We start from the raw sequence: 16,642 nt of genomic DNA, 5'->3' as shown, positions 1-16,642 counted from the left end.
GGCAGGCCTCTATGGACAGCAATTCGAATCTGCTCCGTTCAACAACAGTCTGTGGGGGTAGCCTCTGAGGGACTGGAATCTGTGCACTGCGGGGCCATGTCTGCCCAGAGAGGGTGCATTTTCCAGTCCACACAGAGAGGCCAAGGTGGCTGACGACATCCTTGTCTCTGTGGCCATCTGATGCTGCCAGCAGCCCAGTCTCAGCAGAACTCCCCACCATAGCAGTCCCTTCTCGTGTCCCAGGCCTGGTGAGCATCTGGGAGCCCAGCCTAGAGGGGGAATGCTTGGATCTTTCCTCCAGACCTGGGAATACCCTGGAGGCCGGACATCACCCCTTTCCCCGGTCCTTGTCCTAGGAGCTCTCCCTACGTCTCAGCCCTCTACATGCAGCAGTAGCAGTACCCAGGATCTATCCTCTCTGCACACCCCCTTGGTCCCCCTCCCAGGGCCAGCTCTAGCTTCCACATCTCTCAGGACAGGGGTGGAATGCACTAAGGGCCTTAGCTCATGAGTGACTATAATTTAAGAAAGAACTGCCCAACCACCAGAGCCTGCAAATCCTGGGAGTGGCAGAGGGAGAGGCTAGCAGAGCAAAGCAGCCTGGATAAGGATCCTCAGCTGGGGCATGGAGTGAAGAGCAGAGGGTGGTTTTAGGATCTTGGAGCAAATGATCCTAGAGATTTTGCCTAATAAACACCCTTGAGAGATGCACCTTCCCAAAGATTGTTCGGGGCCCATTGCACAGGCTCCTGGCATCATGGCTGGGCCCTTGTCTCAGGCCATTAGAGTCTGGAGGGCTAGAGATCCCTCCCTCCTCCCCCACCCCGTTCCTCTGATATATAGAGAAACTGAGGTCCAGGGCTGTGAGATTCCACATGGAGGGTTCTGAAAGCAGGGTCACAGAGAGGGCAGTGTTAAGGCGGGGCGGGGGGGGGGGGGGGCAGTGGCAGTCATGGCCTCTGAGCTTCTTTCCCAGGACCCCTGGCTCCAACACTCCCTCCTCCTGACCCCACTCAGCTCTTATCTGATTTGCTTCCCGTGACAGCTGGGGAGGCTGGGTCTCGCCCCGGCTCCTGCCATCAGCCATCTCTGTGTGGCACTAAAGATGTGCGCAGGAGCCAGGCCTCGGCGGCGAGCTTGGCAGGCACTCGGCGTTGCCTGGGAGACCACGAAGGAGGAAGCTGCTCCACACCGCGACCGAGGGCCAGATGGCTGGTGGTCCCCGAGGTGCCTCTCCTGGGGGCCACTGCCTTGTAGGCCTCTTGCTGGGGTCCTCTGGACACCCACAAGGCAGATTGGGAAAACTGAGGTGCCGAGGGAGGCCCTGACTTGTTGACACACTGAGGGCAAGGAACCGAGGACAGAGCCAGGGCCCGGGAGCTGCAACACAGGCACACACAGCCGGGGGGCATATGGTCTCCGTGGCCGGGTCCCCCACCAGGCCCCTCTGGAAACACCTCAGGCTCCAGAAAGGCCACTACTACACCTCGCTCTCCGGAGGAGCTGGAATGTGCAGCCACAGGGGAGGAGGAAACCCAGGCCTGTTGCACTGGAAGCGAGAAGCAAACACTGTCGGCCCAGAGCTGGGCTCTCTGCTGGGCTCTGGTTGGGGAGCCAGAGAAGGGGTGCTGAGGTGGGGGCCGTGGGGGCTTGGAGCTGGGGCGGCCCACCCCCTTCCTTCAATACAGTAGAAGAAATCAGAGTGTGTGTTGGGTGGGAAACGAGTGCAAGGCATCCAGAAAGGCTGTCCAGGAGGGGAAGGAGAGCCTAGAAGGAGGGGAAACTTGAAGCCAGGTGGAGCAGGTCTGGGGCCTCCCTTGGACCTCCAGGGACCCATGGGGTGGGGGACCCATCATCCTCAAGGTGGATATGGCTGCTTTACCCACTCCTCAGCCCGGCTGTGTTCCGTTCACAAGGCTTCCAGCCCAGCACTTAGAGATGGAGCCGAAGAGCTTGGCCATGACCTGCGCATCGAGATCCCAAGGCGGGTCTCCCAAGTGGGAGAAGCGTGCATGCCTGGCTCGGCATCTAAGGCCGGGGCTGTCAGGGCTGTGGGATGGGGAACCATGGACATCTTCCCAGCGAAGGAGAGGGAGCTCCAAGCACAGATCTTGACTGGTCTCCTCTCGTGAAGCAAGGGGATTGGCTGGATGCTTTTCAGCATTGACATTAGGCCTGAATGAGGTGGGGAGACGGCCAGGTGGGCTCTTGGGGTTCACGTAACCGAGCGACATTGCCCCGCAGCCCTCTTCTCCACGGCACAAATGACAGTCCCCACCTGCTCGGGGTTGTCACCCAGGCAGCCAGGCAACCAAGCGGCATCTGCTCCCTGAGAGCTGCCTGCAGCCCCGGGCCTCCCGCCCCAGCCCCCGCCTGCTGCCTGAGCTGTCAGCCTGACTACCAAACAGGCTGATTATCCCCATCTGGGGAAAACAAAACATGTCAGCAGTCGTGCCTGAGAAGAGGCCTGTCTTATTAGTGAGAAGTAATCTGAGGAAAACTCCTTGCTCTGATCTGCAATAGGAAGTGAATGAGCGCCTGTAGCTTTCTCAGCCTGGCTTTCTCCCGCCAGCAGGCTGGCTTCCGCCAACATCACCTCCTCGGAGAAGCCTTCCGGGCCTAGGCTGACCCTGCCCAGGCTCCCACCAGGCTCCACTGGACCTTCTCCCGGCCTATGGTGAATTTGCAGTCAACACTCCCCTGTGTGGTGCTAGAGCTTTGGTCAATATTTCAAAAGTGAACCATGGGTTGTACCATTTGTTGCTATGTGAAAATTTTGGAAATAGCCCTTTCTGATTCCTCCAGGGGGAATTCTGTTCCTGCTTGAATGGGGTGACCCAGGTAGGAGGTAGGGATGTAGCGGGGTTTCAGATCCGCTTGCCTATGATTTCCCGCCCAGCACTTGCCTGTGGGGCCCTTCCACATGGGATGTTCTTCAACCTAACTGGCATACCCGAATTTCTTCTATCCTAGCTGTCCTTCAAGCCCCAGCCGAACCGAACCAAACCCAACCCCAGCCCTCCCTAGCTCAAAGAGCCCTCAGCCCGCAGGCCAGCCTTTCTACTTCTACCCGGCACAGTGTTCATCTGAGCATACATCTTCACCCCTCTCCCCGCACCCTGGGAGCTCCCGGGAGCAGGAGTGATGTCAGCCTTGTCCATCGACCCAGGACCCAGCCCAGGGGCCAGACACAGTGAACATCTGGGAAATGTGCTAAGTGATGAAAATGCACATTTCCTCTGCCCCAGCCTGGACTCTCTACCTGCTTCCATCTGTGTTAGCTGCCAGCTGCTACTTCCACCTTCTTCCCAAATTCTAGGGAGGATCCTTGTGTGATATGTCACCCAGGGTCCTCCTGCTATCCTCTTGTTGACGGGGCCGAGCGCAGGGAACAAACTTTCTCTGAATGCCTCCAACATGCCAGGCCAAGTGATTGTTATTTACGCCTTCGTCTGATCTAACTCTCAGCGCCACGTGTGTTTGGTGTAATGTCCCTCACTTCACAGATGCAGAAATGGAGGCTCAGAGAAGACACAGCCCCGTCCCAGGTCCTTGGCAGCAGCACAAGGATCTGAGCTCCCAGCCTCGTGCTCCCAGCTCCCAGGCTGTCCTCTACAATAGGTTGCTCCATTCAAGCAGGGTTCCAATGATCAAGCCTCAGGCAAGAAGTGATGCCCATGGGAGAGTTTATACCCCAACCCCCACCACCCCCCAGGGCGGGCACTCTTCCAGAGCCCATTTTAACCCAAGCATATATCATCATTATCACCGGCTAACTGCTCAGGGGCATTCGCCATATGCTAGGTGCAGTGCTAGGTGTTTAGCAAATGGATACATGCCAAATTTCACGACTCTTTGAGATTTGTAATTTATAATCTCCACGTTGCAGATGAGGAAACTGAGGCACAGACAGGTTAGCAAAGTTGCCTAAGGTCATGGCTATCAACAGATAGAGTCAATATTCTCAACAGCATTCAAGCTGGAGCCAGAGGGTATACGGATCACATGCCTCTGCCCTACAGCTAGCCAGGAAGATGCCCCCAGGGGAATCTAACCTGCAGCCTACCCCCCCCACCACCACCATGGGGCACACAACAGAAGGCCAGCTGTCATCTCCGGCCTGGCTGCAGCATCTGACAGTGGGCCAGAGTCCTCTCTCCTCCATGCCCATCTGGACTGTGAGCTCCTCAAGGGCAGGGGCCAGGTTGACCCTCTTTTATTAAATATTCCCACAGGGCAGCAGAGACCAGGGTTGAACGAAAGGAAGCATGATTTTACATATGCATTTACGATGCTTACTGGCCTGTTTCCAAAGCAGATGTAAGGTGGCTTACAATATTGAGATGCACAATTAGGACAACACAATTATTCTTTAAAACAGAGCTGTTGGCATCCCATCAGCAGTCTGAGAAGATGGAGTCCTATCAGGCGGCTGGGAGGTCCCAAGCTGGGATGCAGGAATCTGGATTCCTGTCCCTTTGCTCCACCACAAACAACCTTATATAAGTTATACCTCCTTCTTACACCTCAACATACCCATCTGTAAAACAGGTAGGCCGAGTATATCATGCAGAGTGATGCTGGTGGGCAGTTTTTCAAATTGTGCTACCCGGCACCCTAGGGGTTAATCAAAGCCACTCCTGGTGGTGGCCGCTGGGGGTGGGCTTCAAGGTTAGGAGTCAATAGGTGGCCCCAGCCCACCACCCCCACTGCAGTCAGAGTGACTACCCTCATGTGTTTTAGTCATTGAGCTGCTGCTAAAGGTGTTTGAAACCCCACACCAGACAAGACATTCTCTAAAAGTCCTTCCAGATTCCAAGTCCTCCCCCTCCCCCCATGTTGCTGGCCCACCTACCCAAACCGAGCCTCTGTTCTGGGCAGAACTGGGCATCCTTGATCTCCAGGGGTATTTGAGCCCAGTGGGTGAGATACATATAGGCACCCCTTGTCAGGGGCTGCAGTTGAGAGGCTCACACCCCACAGGGGTTGCAAAAAACAGAAGCGAGGGTTCCTTTTCTCTCTAGACAGGGGCATATCTGGTGCTTCTAAGACCCAAGACCTGTGCGCTGGTGTGGGGGCCATGGACTTCAGGACCCTCTTGACCCCTCTTGAGCCCAGCTCTGCACGGCCTCTGTGCTGCAGGGAAGTGCCGAGGACAAGGTCTCCTCGCAGAGATCACATCAGATGGGCAGGCGGGTGGCCCAGATAAGCTCCTGTCTACCAGCAGGGACTGGATGTTCCAGCCACCGCAGCTTCAGGGAATGACTCAGCCACTCCTAGAGCGCCCGGTGCCCCCTGCATGGACCTCAGAGTCTGTGCTATCAGCTCTCTGACATCCAGGTGCTCACTGCCTCCCTCGGTCACGGGCATGGCTGTGGGCACTGATGTCTGCTCACCGTGGCGGGGTGGGTGGCAGAGAGCCATCCACGCTCCCTGCAGTGGCCCTCAGGCCAACTTGCTAGTGTACTTTGTCACCTTAAAGTCTGGTCCCTCCCCCCGTGTCTAACCCCCAAGCCCTGCCATGGGTTATTCATGGAATAGATCTGAAGAGCAGCATGCAATTCAGGTTCTGTCCACGTGGTACTCCTGCACCCCTGGAAAGGGAGTCCTGAGTCCTGGGAGCAGGGTGCAGGAATTGGTAATAAGCTCAGGCCTGTAATAGTCTAGGCCTCTGGCTCTGACATGGGGAGGAAGACAGGAAAGGGAGTAGGCAGGCCAAGAAGACAAATGGTCAAGATATAGGACAAATGGGAAGGGTAGAGACGCCAGATGGTCAGCTCCTCCATCCCATGAGCACAAGATGGAGGGCCTCCGTGGGGTCTTGGGGAGGCAGAGTAGTACAACCCCAAATTGCTTCCAAGATAGCTTGCAGACCCCCTCTTACCCCATGGGCACCAGCAACAGCAGACCTGACTTGACTTCTGGGCTCTGAGCTTTTCCATCAGCTGACCCCACGCTGTGACTCTGGAGGCCCCATGACCTCCTGCTAGCCTCTTGCCTCACCACACTGCCCTCTGTGACACCAGACACCTATGACCATGCCCCTTGTCTTCCTAGAGTCCACCCATCACCATCTTCCTCTGCCTCCTTTTAAACGATGATGGTCCCCAGGATTGGGTTCTGACCCTCTTCTTACTCTTAGCAGAAACTCCCAGGCAACCCTCAGGATGGGGTCATAGCACAGTGTCTGTGGGAAGAGGTGCAGATGTTCTCTCCAGGCTCTGCTATTCACAGCCACCCTACTGAGCACCATACTCTACTCCCATCTATCTGCCAGTGGGCCCCCATCGCTCATTTGTGCCCCTACCTACCCAACCATCCAATGGACTGACTCCACACTGCTGCTTCACAGATGCTTGGTACTCAGCCAGTCCAAAGTCAAGTTCCTCATTGTGTTCTCAGTCTTTGCAAATGGCACCCCATCCCCCTAATTGCCCAAACCAGAAACCTAGGTAGAAGTTAGCCTTTTCCGCGTAGATGAATCCCATCCCCATCTGATCCACCCCAGGCTATCCCACATCTGCATTACAAAGGTGTTTAGTCTCTCCTTTCCAACCACTGGGAATAGTCCAAACCCGGGCACCACTGCCTTTTACCAGTTATGATAGTCTCCCAACTAGTCACCAAGCTTCTACTCTCATCCACTCTCCAGCCAGGGGAAGAATGAGTTTCGCCACCTGCTAATCTAACCAAGCCATTCCCTTGCTCCAGAATCCTCAATGGCTCCCTATTTCCCACTGTGTCATGTCCAATACCCGTAGCCCAACTCTCTCTGCATCTGGCTTCCAGGTCTATGGTTTCTCTTTCCTGGCTTACTGGCCACTCAACCCTTTCCTGGCCCAACTAGGTGGTGTTTTCCTTCACCTCCCCCATCTTGTCATCTTTCATCGCTTACTCTGCCCCAGCTAGGGGAAGACAAGAAGACCTCCACCCGAGGGCTCTTCCTCCTCAGTCCCCCTGTCCGAGTCCTGAAGAACCAGCTTTATCCACTCCTCTCACAGGAACCTCCCCAACTGCCTCAACCTCTACTGACCTCCCTTTTCTGAACTTCTCTGCCTAGCTGGCCAAGCAAGCGCTACCCTCCAGCCAGACCTCCACCTCAACCAGGGCTCTTCTCTGGCTGACCTGGGCTGAGTCTGGTCCCCACCAACCACAGGCTTCCTGAGGGCAGGATCCAGGTCTTCCTTCCCAGTTTTTCCAATAGGCCAAACAAATGAAGACCAGGATGCAGGGGAGGGAGTGCCAAGCAGGGCCTCCGGGCATGCCACACATGTCCTCCACTCGTCCTTTTTATTTTTCTTGCAGAAAAACTTCAGGACCCAGTGGTCATAGGTGAGTTTTGCATCATGTCTTTTTGTGGGGGAGGGGTTTAGGAGCCTCTATCTTGCAGCAGGGAGGTCGGGGTCTAGGACCCTGATGCCTCCCCTGACATTTACCCCCTCCCCAGGCATCCACCAGGCCTCGGGGCCTTGCTTCCTGAGGTCCTGGCCCTGAGAACACCCTCAGACTCAGAAGCTACTCTCTTCCTCGCTGCCCTCCCTTCTCGTGAACTGGAGGCTGAAAGCTCTAGGCCATTTTCATCCAATTTTCTCCTCAAATAGACAGGTGATTGAGGCCTGAAGATTCGGTGTCTGCTGTTCAGAATCAGCAAGTGTGTAGGACAAATAATGACAGGGACCAAGCAGGAACACTGCCTCCTCCTGTCCCCACCTCTCAACACCCCTAACCCCCTCCCCAGAGCCCAAGTCAGGGGGAGCCCCCAGACGGCCACGTGACCCTGGGTAAAACACCCATCTTCCTCTGGCTTCTGTCCCTTCCTAATGGGGGTCAATGTCTTCTTCAGAGGATTGGACGGAGATTTTAAATGTTTTTAAAAGCCAAGGAAGAGGCCAGTAATTGTAAACGGTTGCTGTTCTTGTCTGATATCAGCTTGGCTTCTTGGCAGGTTGTCGGAGCCAGCGTCATTCTCCCCCTCTCAGCGGGTAAAAACACAGGTGTGCACAAGGTCGGTGTTTGCCGATTGCTGCCTCCATTCACCGAACCCCAAGTAATAATAACACATATTTACGGAGACTGTGTGATGTCCCAGGCTCAGGCCTCTCCTTGGATTATGTCGTCCAAAACTCATAACCCCTCCATGAAATGGTCCTATTATTATCCCCAGGTTACGGATGGGCAAACTGAGGCAGACAGAGTTTAAGCAGCTGGCCCATAGAGACACTTAGTGAGCAGCACAGGGTCACACTCCCTCACTACTGCGTCCCCTGACTCTAAGGACTGAAGGAGAGAGTCTGTTTGGCTCTGGTCAACCATGCCCAGGGGGCTGGATTGGAGCCCCTCGTCCCCCACAGGAACTCCACCCATTTTCAGAGGAGATAGGCCAGATTCAGGAACCAGGACCCAGCAGGTAGATTCTTCTTTGTGGGGCCAAGAACCATCTCAGATTCTCCATCCCTGCTCTGAAAGCAAACCCGTCTTTTGCTCTCTTTCCTTCCACTGTCTCCATCCCCACTCTTTTCCTCTCTTGTCCTCTTCCACCTGCTGCTGCCTCTGGCCCTCTCCAAATCTCTGCCTACCTGCCCCTACCTCCCCAAAGCGGCTCCCGGGGCCCAGACAAGGGCAGGATGGGAGGAGTGTGGGGCTGAGCCACTCATTGCTCAACCGGCTGCAGGGGCAGGGCCAGTAGGCCAGCGGTGTGTCACCTCCCACCAGAAGGTCATTATCTTAAGTACCCTCCCCCGTGCCCCCCCATTTCCTGCTGTGAGGCAAAAATGAACTCAGCAGGCTGGAGCTGACACCCACACCCAGACTCCCACCCCTTCTCTCTCCCCTCTCTTCCTGTCCCCCCTTCTTCCTGGATGCATTCAGTCATTCACTCGCCAAACATTGGTCAAATACCGATTCTGTGCCAGGTAAGAGGCCCAGGGCTGAGGTCCAGAGAGGAGCAGGACACAGCCCAAGCCCTGGGCCTCAAAGAAGGGGGCGGGTGCATGGTGCATGTTTCCCCACAGTATGGGAAGGGCTAGACCAGGGCCAGGAGCAGGGGAGCCTGTGGGGGCCCAGGTAATGGGGCTGTTTTCTGGGAGTTAGGACAAAATGTCAAGGGCTGATTCCTAGATATTTCTTGGTTAACCTGACTGGCCCCAGTTCTTCTGAAAATCAGAGTGACTTCCCAAATGGAAGGAGGAGCTGAGACTCCTGGTAATAAGCCCATCCTGCTACACAGTCTCAGCCCTGCCCCCAGAGCCCTGTCCCCAGCCAGCCGGGAGGTCAGGGGCATGCCTCCCCAGCACTCTGATTACAGAGGAAAGGAAGCACAGGGTCCCCAGAACTTGAGCCCCTTCTCGGGTGGAAGGCCTGCACCCACTCTCCTTGTCTCAAAGCAAATTCTCCCTCGACCCAAGACCAGCAGCTCACTCTTGCTGGGTTCCCATCCTCCTCCAGGCACTGACTTGGCCCTCTTGGATCCTCACCATTCCTCTGTGGCAGTTCCCCATCTGCAGGACCTTGTGCTGGGTGCGAGTGGGGTCAGGAGATGGAAGACAAGGAGGAGGAAAAAGTCCAGGGACCCAGCAGGTGTCAAGTCCTCCCCCTGCATCACATTCCCCACCCTCAGGTGGTGCTGGGGAAGAAGGAGGATGGCAGGGCAGGAGCGGGGCATTCACAGGGCAGAGGGACAGGGGCGACTTCAGAGACGGGAGGGCATCTCCAGCAAGCAGCAGAGGCCCTGAAGGCTCTGAGGGGGACATGAGCTCAGAATCCTCGAGCAACTGGGGAGTGGCTTTGCTCTTCTGCTTGGGGCCCAGGTAGGAGCCAGAAGACAAGAGGACCTGGCTGCCCCTGGTCAGCAGGAATACAGCCTTATGCAAAAGTACGTAGCCTCTCTATTCTACAGAGGAGGGCAGCTAAGACCAACGGAGTCTTGAACAAGGTCTTGAACAAGGTCACACAGCAGGCAAGTGACCCAGGTATAAGACATCCGACACCAATCAAGTTCCTTGGGATGGTCCAGTTGATGAGAGGCCCCTGTGGCTGGGCGGTGGACAGTGGGGTGGGCATTGCCTCCCATGAAGAGTGCCATTTCCTTCCCTGACTACCAGAATAAAGACAGCGCCCACCCAGGTATTGCAGAAGAAGGGCCAGCTTTACCCACCTGCCAGGCTCAGAATAGGAAGCCAGCTCATAATGGTGCCAACTCTCCCTTCCCACCTCCCTCCTGCCCCTTCTGCCGCTCCCACACCCAGGAGGGGTCAGAAACAGGCTAGTAAGCTGGATAAGGGCCAGAGGAGGGAAGAAGCACAAAGAAACCCACCGTGGGCTCCTTCCCACTATAGACCCAAGGCAGGCGTGGGCAAAGGGCTGTTAAATCAATATCAGAGTTATAATTAACACCTTCTCTATAGCCTAAGAGTGAGCAGAAAAGACATGGGATCTGCCCAAGTTCTCATCTCATAAAGCAAAAGACAGATTCCCCAATAGCATTTTTCAGGGGTCTCTGGAATACAAAAATAAAATTGTTTTTTTAATTGACACAAACTCTGCTTCTTGGACACATATGTGTAAAGCACCAAGACGTGTCTATCCCAGGATAGGCTACGATGATTATAATCCCCAGGTCCTCTCAATCCCATCTGACCTTGATGTGGGGCAAGGTGCTCGCCATGGGGCTCAGCAGCACACACAGTCTTGGGTGGTCCTGTTTATCCGCCCTGGGTTCCTCCCGCTGCAGCCTTCCCGCAAACCCGCTCAGTATCCTTGGCCAGACAGGTCCCAGTCCTGTCTGGGTCCCAGTGTCCCTATCTGGCACAGGATGAGGCAAATGAGATGATTTCTAAAGGCTTGGTCTATTTTAACTGTTTAGGTGAGAGCAGGGGTCCTCTCTTCTTGATCCTGAGAAGTCCTGTGTCTGCGTGGGCACAGGACTACAGTGAGGATAAAGGTAAAAATCAGGAAGTTTCCCAGAATCAGGATTTCTGGCTCCTCCAGAGCCACTGAGCCAGCATGTCCACATGGCAACAGTCAACTGGAGTGAGTAGGCACAGTGCCCGTCATCCAGAAAAAAAAGCTCTCCATTTGGCTACGGTCCCTACCACTCCCCATCGCCCCCATTCCCAACGCCAGCTGCCATTTAGCACTGGCCATGTGCTGTTGTTTTAGTAGAAAACTATTTCTTTGTCACTGTCAAAGTGGAAAAGTGAACTGGAGGGACATGTGTTATAAGAAATGAATAGCAAAGGGAGACTATTGCCTTGGAAAAGTGTTTAACCATCAAAGGCCTGGTCCCGTGCTCTCGTGTGGCTGCCCAGACGGAGGCTTGGAGTGGTTGAGCTCGTGTCTCAGGCCACCCAAAGGACTCCCTGGCCCTGTCACTCCCTGTCCGCTGCCTCAACAGGACCAAGGAGTCAGCACGAGTGCCCCAGCCGGGGGACATTTCTCCGGGCAGCTCTCCCTCACCTTTCTCCCTCACCCACACTAAGACAGTTTACTCAGAACTTCATGTGGCAGCAGGGGGAAGCCCATGTCTCCCTCAAGAGGAGAAAGGCTTGCATTATGCCAAAGGCAGCCTGGAGCCAGGTCAGACAGGGGGCGTGGAGGCCCACAGGGCCTTCCTAGGCCAGGGCCTTTCTCTGGACCCCCAGCCTTTGTCGTCTGCACATCCCCACTTAGAGAACCAGCTGATGGCGGGATACATTCACCCCACTCAGGCCCTCTCCCTGCTTCCCTCTGCTGGAGTTGCCATGACAACCAGAGTTCACCGTCTATGCCAAAAACACCACAAAAACAACAACAAAAACTCCACCCTCCGCTAGAAGGAGAGGAGGCGATGGCCAGGAGTCTGGCGAAATAGGGAGGAAGGCACATGGTTCGATGCCCCTCTCTTCTCCCACAGACCCCCCCGAAACAAGTGCATAGCTGGGAAGAGTGGGGCAGGGTAATGGTCTGAAGGGATGTTTCCCCTTCCTTCATCTTCCGCATGCCCGCTCTCCGCCTCCACCTGTCCCTGCAGCTTTTCCACAGTACCCATGGGGCCCGCCAGGTAGAAGGCAGAGGGAGCAGTATGGGTGCCCTGAAGACTAGCTGCGGCTCTGGGATGTACGTTCAGAATGAGCCCAGGCTCCCTATCTCTCCCTATCTCTGCCTGGCCCATGCTGTGTGACTTCAGGCAAAGGCACTTCCCTCTCTGGTGCCCTGAATCTGTCCTTAACTCCCATTATTAAAAGCCACCTTGGGGGATCCCTGGGTGGCGGAGCGGTTTGGCGCCTGCCTTTGGCCCAGGGCGCGATCCTGGAGACCCGGGATTGAGTCCCACGTCCGGCTCCCAGTGCATGGAGCCTGCTTCTCCCTCTGCCTGTGTCTCTGCCTCTCTCTCTCTGTGTGTGACTATCATAAAAATAAAAATAAAAAAAGCCACCTTGGGAAGGAGTCAGGATCTCACTCATCCTGAGGTAGACGTGACTGACATGGCTGTAAGCCCAGGCTGGGCATTGGGGAGCATCTTCCAGCAGCCACGCTAACCCAACAGTGCTCTCCCATGGCACATGGGACCGCAGGAATGGTCCCCACTGGAGCTTAAGGACATCTTACCCTTGGTGCCATCCCTTTAAGATGGACCAGGTTAGGATGCAGTGGTTGGCCCCAGAAGGGGCCCTGAAGATCTAAGGAATGACGGGGAATGGGAGGAGGGCAGAGGCCAGGCTTATAGACGTGGTATTTGTACCTATGAGCACAAGAGAAGTACAGTCAGTAGGAGCCTGACCGTCAGCTCGCCACGTGTCCTTCAGCAAACCCCCCGCCTCCTGGGCCTTGGCCTCCTCAGAATCAGGACAGGACTGCCACGGAGAGCACAGTTTCGTGATGTCCCACAGGCCTGGGAGTTCGACAGGGCCGGACATCTCCCTTTCACTTCTGACCTCCAGGCACTCAATATTGGGGTGTGGAAGGAAGAAAGGACTAGAAGGACGGTGGGCAAGAAGGTGGTGAGCAGAGGCTGGCACGGTCCTGCCCCCTGCCCCCTGCCCCCTGCCCCCTGCAGATGGCCAGGATCCCAGCTGCCCAGGCAGGCAAAAGGGCTGCGTCTGCCCGTGGGATCCTGCAGCACCTGCCGCCTGTGCTAGAGCAGGGAGGTCCCTGGACCTTGGAGGCTTACGCCCACTCCCGATGCCAGAGTTGGGGAGACTCACAGGCAACCAATTGCCATTCCACGCAGCATCTGCAAGGATGGAGGGCTCCCGAAGAAGCTGCCGGTGGGAGGAACAAGGCAAGTAAGTGTGAGGTGGGCACGTTTACACCTGAGTTTGAGGTAGCTGAGAAGAAAAGTCTTCACAGAGAAGGTGACCACAGCCCAAGGCCACAAGCAGCCACTTGCTGGCAGAGAGAACCTTATGAGCAAAAGCCTGGAACATGGGACCAGCCAGGGGCACAGGGAACCCAATGGAGGGGTGTGTGCATGCACGTGTGCATGTGTGTAGTTGGCAGAGAAGTAGGCAGAGGCCAGCCCTGGCCGTCCCACAGGACAGGGCGGAGCGGAAGGGTCAGCAGGAGGCAGGGAGACCAGCAAGGAGGCTACGGTCCAGAGAGCAGAGGACAGCGCGCTCTCCAGCAGCCCTGACACCAGTCTATGCCCAGACATCCCTGAGCACCTGCCTAGGGATAAGAAGCACCACTTTGTAAGGCTTATGTGCACCAGGCACCGTTCCAAGTGCTTGACACACATCACCTGGCTTCATCTTACAGCAGTCCGATGAGCTAGTGTTGTTTTCACACACAATCTGTAGATGAGGGAAGGGAGCCCTGGACCCATGAAGGTCTCTGATTTCCAGCCCCAGGCAGCCCAGCTCCAGAGCCTCTGCTCTTGACCATCCCAGGCTCCTGCCTCATCACCACCAGAGCAGGCAGGTGTAGGGGCCAAATAGAATCTGGTCCCCACAGGACACCAGGCCAGAGGAAATGAAGCCTGATCTGGGGCCGGCAGGATGGTGGGGATAGAGAGGGGGGTAGGAAACACTGCGGGGTGATGTTTAGTTTAAAGGTGGCAAGAGGGAGGAGGAGGGAGGCAGGAAGCGGTGACTGGGGTGGGATGGGGATGGGGTTGAGACACTGGCCAGGGACTCTGATCACCCTGAAGTGGCCTCGCTGCTCCCCAGCTGCCATCCTGCCTCAGGAGCTACTCGCCGAGGAGGAGCTCCTCATGGTGACTCAGCCACCCTGGGCACCCAGGCTTGGATCTGCTTCCCAGCGCACCCCCTCCCCACCCTCCACCCCACCCCCCACTCCCCAGGTCTCTGTTCCAGCACAGCTGCAGTCCAAGGAAACTGCAGAGGAGGGAAACCCGCACTCACTTCGGAGGGGTGAAGCTTTGTGACCCCCCTCCTTCTCTCGGCCGACCCCACCCCCATAGACCTGGGTGCCACTGAGGCAAGCACAGAGTGATTTACGAGCTCTCCTCCAGGGGTGTCTCCCAAACAGCAGGCTCCTGAAGATGCCCGATACAGGTATCCTCCTCAGACAAAAGACAGACACCCACTCTGACCACGGCCAACTTCACTGGGCCCTGGATTGATTCATTAGCAATGTAACAAGTACAAGAGCAAGGGGCACCACATCAAGCTTGGGAAGGTGGGGTGGGGCGCAGTCATGGAAGGCTTCCTGGAGGCAGTAACATTGACGCTGACGCTTAATAAACAAGAGATCAGAGAAAGGAGAAGAGGCAGGAAGAAGAGAGAAGACAGGTGAGACAGGGGAAGGAGCAAGGAACAGATAGGCCCAACTCCAAGGCCCGGCTGGCATGGAGAGAACACGTCATGTGATATTTGGAGCATAGAGTACTCGGGGTTAGAAGCAGGGGGTGGGCCTGCCGACGTTGTTGTCTGGGGACAGACAATAAAACTCACAGGCCAAGTGAAGGGTTAGGTTATCTCAGGACAGTGAGAACCCCCTGGGCGTGATCAGGTTGAGAGAGGTCGGCCCGAGCCCCACCGGTGGAAAGGAGAGATGCCAGGGGTGTTGCAGTCTGGGGGAGAAATGATGCGTGGCCCTGACAGGTCCTGGTGGGGATGAAGAGATGTGGACGGGCTCACGAGCTGACAGTGTGTGATGGTTGACCCTCTTGGGGGCAAGTGGAAGGACCCAGTTCCCGGACTACAGGGGAATGGGGGGGTGCATTCACTCCTGCAGGACACAGGAGGAAGAGAAGGTGTGGAGGGAGCTGTGCTGCCCTTGAGGGGCCTGGGGACCCACTGCGGAGAAAGTGCCAGGACACAGCTGAATGCTTGGGTCTGGGCTCAGGGGAGACAGCTGGGCCTGAGAGCAGAAGCGGGGCAGCCGGCATGTAGATGTGCCAGGAGGTGATGCAGCCCCGCCACGGTGCCCGCACGAGTAAGCCCCGTGGGTTGCCCCCACTCCCACTAAGACTGACTAAAATGACAGAAAAAGACAAGACACCGGAGAAGAGACAACAGGACACACGAGCCGGATCTGCCTTGTGCCTGGAAAGACTCTGGAAGGAGAGCTGCCCGGCTCCTCTGCGAGCAGGAGTGAGGCTGGAAATGGAAGGAGCAGCGTGAAAGCAGTTAGAGCCGCCCTCTCCCTCCTGCTGCAAGGTCCCTCCCCACTTAAGCTGAGGAAGGAACGCTTCCTCTCCAGAGAGAGGAAAGTGGTGACACTGGGTCAGTGAAGTGGAGGCTGGGGACAAAGCATCATACCTAAGTGGGGATTGAATACAGAATCGTAGACCTCCACCTGCTATTCCACCCTCAGAAGGCTACAGACCCCCCAGTAGAAATTAGAGATCTCCTCTCAGGCAGAAAAACTACCCAGCTCAGGAGAAAAGACGGCATTTGGGAGATGGTAGCATTTGGGCTCATCACCAGGTCACCTCTGGGGAAGCCTATCCAAGGACAAACCGTGTCTATGTGCACACAACTTCCTGTCAGATTGTTGGTGCTTCTGCCTTAAATAAGATTTGCTGCCAAGGCTCCCCGGACATCTTAGAAAGGCCTCCGATAGGAAAGCCTTGAGACAGGGAAAGAGAAGCAAGAAAGTGTTTTGGCAGGCAGAGAAAGAAACTCAGATGAAACAGAGACAAGTAGGAGGGAAAAACTAAAAATATCCTCAGAAAATTAATAAAATGTATTGCATACCTGGGGGAGGGGAAGTGAACAGAATGCTATTTTTTTTAAAGATATTATTCATTTATTCATGAGAGACACAGAGTGAGAGAGAGAGAGAGAGAGAGAGAGAGACAGGCAGAGGGAGAAGCAGGCTCCATGCAGGGAGCCCAACATGGGACTCGATCCTGGGTCTCCAAGATCATGCCCTGGGCCGAAGGCAGGCTCTAAACTGCTGAGCCACCCAGAGATCCCCCCTGCTTTTTTAAGATTTTATTCATTTATTCATGAGAGACACACAGAGAGAAAGAGAGAGACAGAATGCTATTTTTTAAAGAAATATTCAGAGAATATCAGGAATGGATGCATTACTTTGTTGAATGCTTTTTCAGCATCTATTGAGAGGATCATATGGTCCTTAGCCTTTCTCTTATTAATGTGGTGTATCACATTGATTGATTTGTAGGTATTGAGCCACCCTTGCAGCCCAGGAATAAATCCCACTGGATAGTGGTGAATGATTCTCTTAATATACT

Source organism: Canis lupus, chromosome 14, assembly GCF_003254725.2.
Source record: "Canis lupus dingo isolate Sandy chromosome 14, ASM325472v2, whole genome shotgun sequence".
NCBI lineage: Eukaryota > Metazoa > Chordata > Mammalia > Carnivora > Canidae > Canis > Canis lupus.
This window is presented reverse-complemented; position numbering follows the sequence as displayed.